The following is a 9,676-nucleotide window of genomic DNA, read 5'->3' as shown; positions in this document are numbered from 1 at the left end:
ACCCCACCTTAAGCCAATATTTTGTATGACAGTCACTAGAACTAATTCATAAACAGTTTCCTCAATCTAATTTACCATTATATGAATGGTATCTTATTGGCTGATTCAGACACAGATACATTAGAAAAAATGTTTGATGAAGTAAAGGATTTTGCCTTGTTAGGGATTACAAACTGCTCCTGAAAAAACACAAAGAGGAGATTCTATTGATTATTTAGGATATAAAATAGGTTTACAGAAAATTCAACTACAGAAAGTATAAACCAGGAAAGATCAATTATGAACTCTTAATGATTTTCAAAACTTGCTGGGAGATATTAACTGGCTATAGCCTACAACTGGATTAAAAACTTAAAAACTAAGTAATATATTTCAAACCCTACAAGATGATAAGGATTTAAATAGTTCAAGAAAATTATCAGCTGAGGCTGAGAGGGAATTGGCTCTAGGAGAAAAAAAATTACAGGAAGCACACGTGGATTACTTGGATCCAAAGCTTGATTGTATTTTAGTCATTTTGCCTTCTACTACTTTTTCCACAGGAATTCTTATGCAGAGCAAAGGCAATATCTTAGAATGGATATTTTTTACCACACAAACAGAGTAAAAAAATTAAAGACCTATGTAGAAAAGCTTTCTGAATTGATTCTGAAAGGAAAATTAAGACTTTGTCAGTTAACAAGAATAGACCCAGCAGAAATTGTGATGTGTATTAAGTCTTCCTCTGTTCCACCAGCCAGCTCCCATCATGACATGGAGACTTATCAATTATGAAAGCTCAGCCAATAGCTTAAGTTTGTTTCTAACTAGCTCTTATAACTTAAATTAACCCATTTCTATTAATCTACTTTCTGTCTCATGGCTTTAGTACCTCATCTCCAAATTGCCCATCCTGATTGCTCTGTGTCTTTTGGCATATCCCCCTTCTTCCCAGAATCCTCTCTGCCCCCCAAATCCTGCCTAGCTATTGGCTATTCAGCTTTTTATTAAGCCAATCCAAGTGACACATCTTCACAGTGTACAAAAATATTATTCCACAACAGTGGTAACTTTTACTAGTGCTGAAATTGCCTCAGTATGGGCAGAACATGAAAACTGGCAAAGAGCTTGCAGCTTTTTTCTGGGAGAGATTTTAGTAACAAATGTCCTAAAAGCAAGAGACTTCAGTTTATATTTCTTTTTATATTCTCTTTCATATAATAAAAGGTACCCCAATTTCTGGAGCCCCTACATTGTATACTGATGCAAATAGACCAGGAAAGGCAGGTTATAAGCCAGGAAAAATAAGTAACGTGGCTCAAAGCCTTTATGATTCAGTTCATAAATCAGAATTATATTCTATCTCATGGTATTATTAGAATTTTCAAAACCTCTTAATACAGTTTCTCTCAATATGCAGAAAGAGTTGTTTTACATATTGAAACTGCTAAATTTATTCCAGATGATTCAGAATTAACTTTGTTATTTATTCAACTACAACAAATAATCAAATGGAAATCGTCTCTTGTATACAACACATACCAGATCTCATATGAGTCTACCAGGCTCTTTAGTACAAGGTAATGATGAAGTCGATTAGATATTGGTAGGAAATGTGCTAGAAGCCTCAGAATTTCATAAGAAACACCACGTTAATAGCAAACATTTGAAGAAAGATTTTTCTATCACTTGGCAACAAGCCAAAGTAATTATAAGGAAATATCCTACTTGTTCTTTGTATAATCAAATCCCACCACCTGCAGGAACTAACCCAAAAGGTACTCAAAGAAATGAAATTTAGCAAATGGATGTGTTTCATTTTGCAGAGTTTGGAAAATTAAAATATGTGTACTATACCATAAATACATATTCAGGATTTCAATGGGCCACTGCTTTAAGTTCTGAAAAGGCTGATTCTGTAATTATACATTTATTAGAAGTCATGGCTGTTATGGTGATACCTGTATAAATTAAGACTAATAATGCTCCAGTATATGTCTCCGGTAAAATGAAACAGGCTTTTTTTTTTTTTCATATTACAACATAAAGCATATTACGGGTATACCATACAATCCTATAGGACAAGCAGTTATAGAAAGATCTAATCACACTTTAAAAGATATGCTTAATAAACAGAAAGGGGTAATAAAGACCCCCAGATATAGATTGCATAATGCCTTATTAACTTTAAATTTTCTAAATGCTAATGAAACAGAAACAATGACTGCAGAGAGATGTTGGATAATAGAAAAAAAACCTGCTGAATTAAATCAGCCTATATATTTTGAAGATGTGTTGACCTCAGAATGGAAACCAGCATATGCATTATGTTGGGGAAGAAGTTTTGCTTTTGTTTCCAAAAGAGAAGAAAAGCTACGCATACCATCAAGATTGATAAAGATTAGATTCAAACATGAGAGACCTCTTGAATAGGAGAGGCAATAGTTCATCAAACAGCTTGGTCATTCTTATATAACTTATAAGACTAACAAATGCCTTCCATTTAGTATGACAAAATTTTTATTAGTAAAAGATAATGCTTTTTCTGTTGCCACAAAACATTTTGTCTTAACAAAGATATAATCTGACGGAAAAGGAACTTCCCAAAGCTAGGGTGGGGGCAGGGTTTTCTTTTTGTCTTACCAAGAAAATGAAAGCATTCAGTTAAGGAATCTGAAGATCACTGGACAAATGAGACATCTGAAGAGGATGAATTACCCTGACAAAATTGTCTCAAGAAAAAGACAATTGGCCTAATATCGCACATTTCCAACAGAATAAAATTTCATAAGTCTTCCCAAATTGTTGTTTCTGTTTCTCTTTACAAATATAAAAGGCAAATGGTCTTTTTGTGGTCCCAATTCAATTAAAAAAATCAAAGTTGACTTTGGAGTTGGAGTGTACTTGTTAAAAGAAAATCCAAAATCTCTGTCTCATGTCAGAAGAGCCACCTGATATGGGACAGAAGAAAACCAAAATTAGGGACTATTCTATTGCCACTAATCTATAAGTTATAAATTTTAGCTCTAAAATTATAAGAATATATATATTTAAACTTCCTATTGTGATATTAATGGTCATACTAACTAATTCTAGGAATAGGCTTCATCTAGTTTCTTGTACATTATTTTGGACTTGAGTTTGAAGCAGGTAATTAGGAATTAAATTTGTGCACCTTGGATATACTTAATAGATTGTGGTCTTTTAACCTCTATGAGATCTGCTACATGTGACATATTTACAATGTTTGAGTTTTCTGCAGTGAATGGTAACCATTTCTAACAGTGACCTTTGAAGTCTCTGAAAGGATGATAGGGCCCCTCAACGACCACTCTACCTGGATTGTGGTAATACCATTAAACTGACAAACACCACCCAAAGACCAGTTTTGGACTACAAACAGTTCAGGACAACTTTAAAGATGCTAGCTGAGAGAGTCCAGCCTTATAAACTACTCTAGCTAGGAACTTCAGATAAGCTTTGCATTTTTCCATTATATAGAGACTGGACAACAAATGTTATGGCTAGTTTTCCCAGGACTTGACCATTATTCCAATTTTCTCAGGTTCCCCCTAAAGATACCGTCACCCCCAGACAACAGGAAGGAATTTTAAGAACATGATGCCCACATTCCCTAGAGGTGGGGTGGGTGGTTTGTCATTTGGTGGGTTATGGACATTTACTATCATTTAGGGGTGTTGGTTGCAAATTGTGATTGGTCATGGTAAGAGGAGAAACTAAGCAAGGGAGGATAGATTTGAGGATCTTTTTCTGAAAAAAAAATAGAGGGATATAGGAATGATAGGATAAAAGGGTAGATTAATGAATCTACTTTAAAAAGCTACTGTTAATCTCAAATATTTTACATTAGTATGGATTTTTGTATATTGATGCAAATTTAAGGTTATTATTTGGTTATAAAATACTGTATGTGTGTTTATACTCTTGTTTAAAGAATTTTTGCATATTGATACAAATTTAATGTTATTTTTGTTATAACATACTGTATATATGTCTCTGCTCTTGCTTAGGGATTTTCATATGTTTATACAAATTTAAGTTTATTTTTGTTATAACATACTGTATATATGTCTCTACTCTTGTTTGTTTAAGGGATTTTTGTATATTCATACAAATTTAAGATTACTTTTGTTACATCATACTGTATATATGTTTCTACTCTTTTTTTTTCAGCATTGAAGTTTTTATTCATGTGAATCATTAAAAATGGTCATCTATACCAGTGTCAAACGAGGGTGGGAGAGGAAGGCAGGGTAGACAAGAAGAAGGAATTCCTGTCTATTAGTAATAAAGCTCCAGGTTCATCCCATCATGGATTTCATAATCTCCCACAGACACGTGGTCCTTAAAAATTGTGGACCAATTTTTTAAGAACGATCTTATTCCAACAGGTGCCAGTTTGGGCTGCTACCAGTTTCTTCAAGTCCCTGATGGTGTCAAATGGAGTCATCGGTGTTGCACTTGATGTGGACTTGCTTTCCTAGACGGTCATTGCAAACCACCTCAATCATTGTGGCTGGAGCTCTAATCCCCTCAAACTTATTGATGACACAATTCTCATGTTTCTACTCTTGTTTAAGGTATTGTGCCTATGCAGCCCACTTGAAAATGTAAGGTAAAGTTCTAGTCCTTGAAAACTATTATTATAAACCTTTTTCTTTTTTTTTGGTTTTTTGAAACAGGCTTTCTCTGTGTAGCTTTGCGCCTTTCCTGGGACTCACTTGGTAGCCCAGGCTGGCCTCGAACTCACAGAGATCCGCCTGGCTCTGCCTCCCGAGTGCTGGGATTAAAGGCGTGTGCCACCACCGCCCGGCTATTATAAACCTTTTAAGATAATTAATAAATGCAGGTTAGTAGTTAGTCATCTCTAACAATCAAACTTGTAGTTATGTCAGGTATGTTTTCAAGATCATACAGAAATATATTTTAAATAGATAGATGGTCCTTAAACACTTCAAAGACCTACAGAATATGGCATTTAAAATGTTTTGTTAACATATGGCTTTTCATGACAGAGTTCTTCAAAATTCCTGCTTCACAGAAAAATCTGTCAGATACTCTAGGCCTGTAGGCTAAAGTTGGATGTGCCATTGTTGCAGAGGAACCTTAATGACTGTCCAGACAGCAGATGTCTCTGTCATTTCTATAGTTTTTGAAGTTGATTGCTCTGCACTTCTTGTTTACTCAGGTAATATTATATACTTTGGGGGGTCTTTGATGGAGTTGAACACTAGTTAGTTATAGTTATAATTTTTCTTAGTTATGAGAGAAGGTAAATTAGGTACAGAGCTTTGGACTCATCAAGATAGGATAGATAATAGAGTAATTTCTCTGAATTTGCCAAATGCAACGAACTAGATATTGTAAACAGTTACTTGATAACTGGGTTTTTTTTTTTCAAGACAAAGTTTCTCTGTGTAGCTTTGGAGCCTGTCCTGGAACTCACTCTAAAGTCCAGGCTGGCCTCGAACTCACAGAGATCCACCTGCCTCTGCCTCCCAAGTGCTGGGATTAAAGGCATGTGCCACCACCGCCCGGCAATGACTGTTCTTATTTTATATAGTTTTACTACGTTAAAGTTAAAACCTTTCTTTTTATTTACACTAAAAGGGGGAAATGTGAAATATTTGTTTAAAGAGGCAAAGATGTGTTACATTTTTCATGCTGCATTTGTTTAACTACGTAAAGATGTGTTTCATTTCATACAAATGTGTTTCACTCATACAAATTTAAGTTTATTTTTGTTATAACATACTGTATATATGTCTACTCTTGTTTGTTTAAGAGATTTTTGTATTTTAAGGGATTTTTGTATATTCATACAGATTTAAGGTTATTTTTGTTACTAGTTGGCAGGAAGTAGCAGGGAGGAGCTTAACGTGGGCTTTTTTAGTTGGCGTGGGAGGCTTCCGGGAATGCCAGCAAAGAGAGAAAGTTAGCCATTTGCTACTCTAACTCTCTGAGCTCGCAGGTTTTCCCTCTAGCCTTTGAATCTTGAGTTCTATTAGAACAATAGAGATTCAGTTAAAACTACCTTTAGCTGCAGCAACAGAGCCATTGTCTGGGGGAATAGAATTCTCCCCAGGCTACAGCCTGAGTGGCAGAGGCACTAGTAGTTTAAAGCTCAGCTACTGTAACAAAGGTAAAACAGCAGACACCTTCTTCTGTAATAGGGTCCTTTGGTGCCAGTCCCTAAGGCCCCTTTCAGGGTTCAGAAAAGACGCTACAACAAGCGGGGGAAACCTAAGAATTTGAGAGTGAAAAAAATCAGTCTACACAGTTCTTTGCATGTCTTTTTATTGTTTTGTCTTAGTTCTAATTCTCTTATCTTAATTGTCTATAATTTCTTAGCTCTAATTCTCTGTTCCTATTATAATCCTAATTCCTAGCTGCATCTTCATCTAACCTAAAAATTCTTCTTCTTTAGGAGGCTTGAAGCAATAGAAAAAATTACAAGAGTCACCTCTCATTGGTCCAAAGCACGTTCCTAGGGTAAACGATAAGGGCAGAGCCATTTACCATGGTAACACAAAGTTCCAAGGCCTCAGGACCAGAGGGGGGGTGCAGTGCCCAGTGCGACAAACTCTGAGTCATAGGTCTTTATCAGCAGACTTGGCAAGCAAAGAACTGGCATGCTTTTCTTAGGGTGCTTTGTGTAGATAACCTTGCAACTGTAAGTTGGACACCTGCAACTCTGACCTTGTGCATAATTGTAAAGTTTTAAACTTATGATCCATTCACAAAGCCCTTTTGTCTAGTTTGAATTTGCTCTGAGGTAAAAATGAGCTAACTGTGTATAGTTAGTCTGAACAAAAGAAGACTTTTAAGGGTCTACAGTCTTTGTGGAACAATAGATCTAGTTATGAAGCATCTCCTAGTATATTTTCTATATATCAAAATTGTACAGCTTAAAGAGAGGTCATCTTCCTGACCATCCACAGATATATGTGTGCCCATAAGATTGAGATGCAATCATGAGATTACATATACACATTTCATGAAAATGTATGGTAATGGGAGATATCATAGCTATTATTGCACAAGAAATTACCAATGGAAGCAACAGTATTCAGAGTCAGTGGCCTGCAAGCCTTGTTTGACAGGATATCCCATCTGAGACTCATTCCTCTGGTGGGTTGACATCTGAATTATCAATTGCTGTAAGCTGTATTTGTGTCCTGGCCCACAATAGCTTGTGATAATGGCTCCTGACAATTCTGTTTCAAAACAAAATAAAATAAAACAAAGAAGCAAAACAAACAAAAACAAAAACCCACCCAAGAGATCTATAAAACAAAATGCCTCTAACTTGTAAGCCCTACTTTCCCAAAGACAGATAACTTCCCCAAATTCTGGGAGCTGCTCTTGTAATCGCCTAGTTTTGTAAAAGTTTAATGAAACTGTTCATGTGAGACAACAAACTGTGAGTGTTAGCTTTTGTATGTTTTTTGTTTGTTTTGTTTTTCAAGACAGGGTTTCTCTGTGTAGCTTTGCACCTTTCCTGGAACTTGCTTTGGAGACCAGGCTGGCCTAGAACTCACAGAGATCCACCTGCCTCTGCCTCCTTAGTGCTGGGATTAAAGGCGTGCGCCACCACTGCCCAGCTATGTGTTAGCTTCTGTAAACAAGCTTGCTTGCCCCTGATTGCATGTAGACAGAAAGTGTGCTTGATTACATGTAGGCAAGAAATACATCAGGATGTATGCTTGCCCCTGATTGTACGAAGACAGGAAGTATGTAGCCTTGTGAATTTTGCCTTTATAAGGCCCTGACTAATGTAATTCAGTGATACACCCTGGGAATCCCAAATCTGGTGCCAGTACCTGTATAAAACCTCTTCTTTGTTTGAAATTTACTCATGATGAAACTCCGAATGACCTTAGACTCATAACAAGCTCAAAGGCAGCCTGGTCTATATAGTTAATTCCTGGCCAGCCACAGATACATACTGAAACCCTGTCTCAAAAAATATTTTTTGGGGAACAAGAATGTCTCTGGGCATGCTGAGTTCACACTATACTGTTTTAGCTCAAAATAAAAGCATTGTGAAGGGGCATTGATAGAGCAGTCTGCCTTGTTTAGCAGCTAACAGGATTTTTTCTTTTGTTATTATGTGGGGAGTGTATGATGTGTGCATTGAGGGGAGCACAGTATGCATGTGGAGATCAGAAGATAACTCTTTGGATTTGGTTTTCTCCTCCCACCTTTATGTGGGTTCTGGGGATCAAACTCAAGTTGCCAGGCTTGTTTGGCAAGTGCCTTTATCCAGTGAGTCATTTTGCCAGCTTCAGAATGACTTACTCAGTTCCAAACTGGTTGCCCTTGTGGTTATATTGAACCACACAACTTATCAGAAGTAGTGAACACCTGCAGATTCTGCTTTAAAACTAAATTCTTGAATAATACATACACTTCACCTCAAATGGTAAGACAACAGAGCTGAGTGGTTTATTGGCAAGAAAATAACATGACTTGATTTTCCCTTGAAATTATTTAGTAATATAACCTATAATTATTTTCTATTATTACTTTTAATCTGCCCAAACCACATAATTGTTATTTTCACATCTGCTTATAAATGTCTCCTAGGAAATGGCTTCTGGTTGCCTTCAGGCTGGAGATCCAGAAGCTGTTCCTAGGATAGCCATGTCCAGAGGTGGGCAGAGGGGTCTTGGTGGACTCCACCAGGGGTGGGTGCTTAGATCTGAACTTGTTTGGTTGCACCTGATGTGGTGGTAGGTACCAGACCTAAAATTACAAGGCTGGGTAAGGACAAAGCTTAGTGTCTTGGATTCAGAAAGGCATGTCTTATGTTCAGTGTCCCAAGCAGAGATCAGCCCAGCTAGCTCTAGTGACCAAGAAGAGCTACAGTGAGATGCACCTCATGATGCGTTTCTGTAGCCTCACTACATGTTAATAGAACTAGCCCAGTTTCCCTCACTCTGAGCTGTAGATGTAATTCTAAACAGTCATATTAAATAAAAAACACAGAGCCAAATAAAGAGTTAAAAGCCCAAGAGGTCAGAGCACTAGTGAATAGCCTTTAGCTTACCAGCCCCTGCCGCCTTCCCCTGAGAAAAGAGACCTCCTTCTTGTGTGTCTCTATTTTTTATTGACTTTCTGTTCTGCCTTCTCATTGGTTCTAAACCCAACCACATGACTTCTTCATCACTGCCTGTCTATACAGACCTCCAGGTCTCTATGGTTGGTACTGGGATTAAAGGCATGTGTCACCATGCTGGCTATGTCGTTGAACACACAGACTCTGCCTGCCATGTGATGGGATTAAGGGCGTGTGCTACCACTGTCAGACTTTTGCTAAGTGGCTTGCTATTAGCTCTGACCCCCAGGCAACTTTATTTATTAACATACCAATAAATTCACATTTCAGCACAAATAAAATATCACCATATTCCCCCTTCTATTCTAATAAAAAGAAGAGGAAAAAAGTTGTAACTAATATAAAAAAACTATATACAGTAAGTACAATAAATATATACAATATATACAAGCAATAAATACCTAAACAATGTCTAGTCCATTTGCATTTTGACAAATTCAGAGAAAATAATTCCATTATCTATCCTATTTTGGTAAATCCAAAATGTACCCAATTCACTTTCTATCCTAACTTATATTACTAACAGAACTATCTTATAATGTCTTTCAAATTTAT

General features: G+C 36.7%; 1 pseudogene; it reads right to left on the bottom strand.

Moving 5' to 3' along the window:
• Positions 1-4,281: 4,281 nt before the first annotated feature.
• On the bottom strand, positions 4,282-4,511 carry LOC131921230 (ubiquitin-like protein 5; annotated as a pseudogene).
• Between the last annotated feature and the right edge of the window lie 5,165 nt (positions 4,512-9,676).

The sequence above is a fragment of the Peromyscus eremicus genome, chromosome 10, assembly GCF_949786415.1.
Source record: "Peromyscus eremicus chromosome 10, PerEre_H2_v1, whole genome shotgun sequence".
Taxonomy (NCBI): domain Eukaryota; kingdom Metazoa; phylum Chordata; class Mammalia; order Rodentia; family Cricetidae; genus Peromyscus; species Peromyscus eremicus.
This window is presented reverse-complemented; position numbering and strand designations above follow the sequence as displayed.